General features: G+C 51.2%; 1 pseudogene; it reads left to right on the forward strand.

Moving 5' to 3' along the window:
* The first annotated feature begins 249 nt into the window (after positions 1-249).
* LOC106806573 overlaps positions 250-5,000 on the forward strand; it is a 6,421-nt pseudogene continuing 1,670 nt past the window's right edge.

Consider the following 5,000-nt stretch of genomic DNA (forward strand, 5'->3'; position numbering starts at 1 on the left):
GCTCTGGAGAACCGGAAATTAATAAAAGGTAAATAAACACGCTCATGGCGCCGTGAGAATGCTGTGCGGTGATAGTGAGAGAGAGAGGAGGGAGGGGAGAGAAAGAGAGAGGGAGAGAGAGAGAGCGAGAGAGCGCGAGAGAAAGAGAGAGAGAGACGAGGGAGAGAGGAGAGAGGAAGGGAGAAAAAGAAAGAGAGAGAGAGAGAGAGAGAGCGAGAGAGAGAAGTGAGAGGGAGCGAGACAGAGACAGAAAGAGAGAGAGAGAGACAGAGAGAGAAGAGAGCGAGAAAGAGAGGAAAGAGAGGGAGAGAGGAGAGAGAGAGCGCTCGCGCGCAGAGACAGCGTGAGAGAGAGAGAGAGAAGCCGATTGTACCCGCCAATGTGCGAGCGCCGCGCCTGTTGTTTAAGCACTTAATTATAAAATGCTGATCAAACAGCCTCCAGGGATTAGCTGTTTCCTGCGACGGCTGCTGCTGCTGCTGTGCGCTGCGTGTGGGTGTGCGTGCGTCGCGCGTCGTGTGTGTGGTTGTTGGTGTGTGTTGGTGTGTTGTGCTGTGTGTTGTGCGGTGTGCGTTGCGGTGGCGCGCGCCGGTTGTGCGTGCGTGCGTGTGTGTGTGTGTGTGTGTGTGTGTGTTGTGTGTGTGCGTGCGTGTGTGTGTGGTGTGCGTGTGCCGTGCGTCTGTGCGCGCGCGTGTGTGTGCGTGCGTGTGTTGTGGTGTGTGTGTTGTGTGTTGCGTGTGTGTGTGTGTATGTGCGCAACGCGGCGCGCTGTGTGTGTGTGTGCGTGTGTGGTGTGTGTCGTGCTCGTGTGTGTGTGTGTGTGTGTGTGTGTGTGCGTGTTTGTGTGGGTGTTTGTGTGGTGTGTGTTGTGTGTGTGTGTGTGTGTGTGTGTGTGTGTGTGTGTGGTCTGTGTGCTTCGTTCGTGTGTGTGTCGTGCGCGTGGTAAGGCGCTTTCGTGAGAATATCGACCGGAATTGGTCTTTATTTATCTGAAAACCGCGTCGCCGGGAAAGAAATGGACAGATACGCAAGAGATGAGAGATCTGATGGCGGGCAGGGGACAGAAGAGGGACAGAGAGAGAGAGAGAGAGAGTAGGAGAGGAGGGAGAGAGAAGGAGCGAGAGCAAGGAGCGTGAGAGAAGACGAAAGAGAGCAGAGAGACGAGAAAAAGGGACGACGGAAGAGGAGACGAGATGACGCCTGAGAGTACGAGAAAGATTTCGAGAAAGAGAGAGAGAGAGAAAAGGGGGAGAGAGAAGAGAGATCGTTGCGGGCGAGCTGGAGAGGGAGGAGGGGCGCGGGAGGAGGGAGAGGGGGAGAGGGGGAGAAGATAATGACGCGAACAGAGGGACAACGAGTAGTCTTTGTCGTTGCTTTAATGAAACTTTCGCCAGCTAATACGCTGCGGTGCTGGCATGCCTGCCTTGCCTGCCTGCCTGCATTGCCTGCCTGCCTGCATGCCATGCATGCCACTGCATGCCTGTTGCCTGGCCTGCTTCCTGCCTGCATCCCTCACCTCCCTCCCTGCCTGCCTGCCTTGCCCTACCTCCTCTCCTCTCTTCCCTCCCTGCCTGCCTGCATGCATTGCTTTGCCTGCCTGCCTGCCTGCATGCTGCTGCCTGCCTTGTCTACCTGCATTGGCCTGCCTGCCTGCATGCATGCATGGCCTGATCTGCCTGCCTGCCTGTTTGCCTGCTCCCTCCCTCCCTGCCTGCCTGCCTGCCTTGGCCTGCTGCCTGCATGCATGCCTGCCTTGCCTTCTGCTCCTGCGCATGCTCGCCTGCATGCATGCCGCCTGCCTGCATGCATGCCTGCCTTGCCTTGCCTGCCTGCATGCCTGCCTGCCTGCCATGCATTGGCCTGCCATCTGCCTGCGCCTGCTGCCAGCCTGCTGCATGCCTGCCTGCATGCCTCGTGCATGCTGTCTGCCAGGACCGTTCGTTTCGTCTGCGACTTATCGCACCGCTCCGATTATATTCTATCGTCGTGTATAGAGCGACGAGAGCGCCAGCTAGTCGTTGTCGAGGTGAGTGAGAAATGCCAGGGTGAAGGTGGAGGGTGGTGGCAGCTGACAGCCGGGTAACGGAGAGAGAAGAAGCAGGGAAGAGCGGATTATAAATAGAGAGGGAGAAACGACAGAGAATGGGAATTAAGGCGAGAGGAGAGGGAAGAGAGATGAGAGAGGGAGATGGATGGAGAGAGATATATAAATAGAAAAAGAGGAGAGACGAGAAGAGAAAGAGACACACCACACATGAGGAGAGAAGAGCAGAGAAGAAGACGAGAGAGAGGAGAGAGATGAGAGAAGATGTTATCGTTGCGGGTGCCTCTCTTGGTTGCTATGTAGCGTAGCGCGCGAAATCACTGCCGTGCGGTGAAATAAATTTGCTGCTACACTCACGCACGCACGCACGCACACGCACAACACACACACACACACACACACATCAACCTACACACACAACACACACACACACACACACACACACACACACACACCACACACACACACGGCATATATATATATATATATATATATATATATACTATATATATATATATATATATAATACATGACACCCGATTCTTATCTTTTAATGAGCGCGAGAATGAGAAGGAGAAGCAGCGAGAGAACCTGCGTGCATTTCATAAACACATTATTACGTCGTCGTCGCATTCTCCATGCGTTTCCTGCTCAAATTACATTTACTGCGCGATAGAAAATTCATCGTTCCATAATGAAGAGATGACGAAACGAGACGGAAGCTTTGCGTCAATAAATCCTCAATAATGTAATTCGGTGCATCCACCGATCCCCCCTCCACCCTCACACACACCCCACGGAAATTATTACGAACGCACATGGAGAAACTGTTATTTTCTGACTCTTGAAATCGTGAGATTCGAAACGTGCGCGTGTGTATAGTTAGCCAGGTTGGGGAGCAGTCATGGGTTAAATTGTATATTCGCGAAGAGCTGGAGTTAGTTGATAGGACGTCAAGCTACATTAAGTTTATTATCACTTTAAAATGTTTCCCGCAATGATGGCGACCGTTCTGGTTTGCGAGACACACAGCGTATAATCTACATCATAAAACATTGCTCTCTTATCGCAGCAAGGAATGCTACAACTGGGAGGGTAGATGTCCCATTCAGTACCAAACCAACGCCCAGCCGCCGAAACACGGTTACCAGAGAGCTTGAAGAGAAGAGAAGGTGAGAGGCGGGAGAGAGAGCGAGAGAGAGAGAGAGAGAGAGAGAGAGAAAGATGGGGAAAGAAGCGGGAGTGGGTTAAAGAGAGAAGGAGGGAAGCGAGAGCAGAGAGAGGGAGAAATAGAGGAAGATAAGGGTGGATCGCGTAATGTTTATAATTATATATTTGTGAATAATAGACTATGGAGAGACGTTCCGTATGCATGATAACCAATTGTTGATATGCATGAGACCAATGCATGATAAGCTGAACCTGCTGCACACACACACGCACGCACACACACAACACACACACACACACTCGGTTCTTGTTGGCTGGTATATTTTCCCAGGCTACGAGACACACGCTGGTGTGGGGTTAGCACCGGCATATTAATCACGGGCGCGGGCAGGGGAGGCGTGTTCTCGGAGTTTGTTCAATTACGAACCGCAGCTCGTGGAATACCAATCTCTGCGCCACCGCGATATCCCCGTCCAACCACAGACAAGATATGATTTGAGGGTGAGAGGAAGAGAGGGAGGGGGAGAGGAAAAGAGTTAGAGAGAGGAGGAGGAAAAGAGTTAGAGAGAGGGGGAGGAAAAGAGTTAGAGAGAGGGGGAGGAAAAGAGTTAGAGAGAGGGGAGGAAATAGGTGAAAGAGAAGGGGAGGAAAGGAGTTAGAGAGAGGGGAGGAAAAGAGTTAGAGAGAGGAGGAGGAAAATAGTTAGAGAGAGGGGGAGGAAAATAGTTAGAGAGAGGGGGAGGAAAAGAGTTAGAGAGAGGGGGAGGAAAAGAGTTAGAGAGAGGGGGAGGAAAACAGTTAAAGATGGGGAGAGTTAGCTAGAGAAGAAAGAGAGGGGAGAAAGAGACACCCTACTCTCCCAGGGAAAAAGAGATAGCGTGTTTGTATGAGTGTATGTGTGTGTGTTGCAGAAATATGGAGAGAAAGGGCGGGAAAGAAGAAAGAGAGACAGAAAAGAGACAGCCACTTGCACACAGGGGGACACAGACAGGAGGAAATGGAGAGAACGTGGGGCGGGAGAAGGGAGAGAACGAAAACACCTACTCTTACATAACGATAGAAAGATGGAGCTATAGGCAGGGGGCAAGAGAGAGGAAAAGATAGAAGGAAGACGATAAGGAGGAGAGCCAGACGCTCACACAACCAGAAAGAGAACGAAAAAGAGAGAACGATAGAGAGAGAGAGAGAAAGAGAGAGAGAGATAGAGAGAGAGAGAGAGAGAGAAGAGAACCCAACAGAGAGAGAGAGAGAGAGAGAAGAGAACCCAACAGAGAGAGAACCATAGAGAGAGGGAGACCCACTCGCCAGTTTGCAAGTCCAACAATACAACCGTATATATGCACTAGATCGCACGCGCCCGTGCAAACGCGTTCAATATCCGCTCACGGCTTTCTATATAAACTCGCTACTAGAGAGTTCACGCGTTGAGTGCTCGGGGTTCATGTTTGAGTGGTGTGCACTTCGCATCGTCGCTGTATTGCGGAAAATCTCGCCCATCTGTACGCTCGAGTTGCGACGAGCGAGCGTGTAGGCGAGAACGTTAGCAATATGTGAAAGCATTGCTACGCAAGAGTCGGACTACAGGAAAGAGAGAGAGAGAGAGAGAGAAGAAGAAGAAGAAGAAGATGAAGACGGGAAGATGGGAGAGAGAGCGATGCGAAGGTTTACTAGAGCAATATATGTCAGCCAATGCAAAGAGAAGAATTATATAGGCCTACGCAATACACGGACGTGCAATGCACACGGCTAAAACTAAAATAGCAGAATGCAAATAAACATGATAATT

This window comes from Priapulus caudatus, unplaced genomic scaffold (genome assembly GCF_000485595.1).
Source record: "Priapulus caudatus unplaced genomic scaffold, Priapulus_caudatus-5.0.1 Scaffold168, whole genome shotgun sequence".
Lineage (NCBI taxonomy): Eukaryota > Metazoa > Priapulida > Priapulimorpha > Priapulimorphida > Priapulidae > Priapulus > Priapulus caudatus.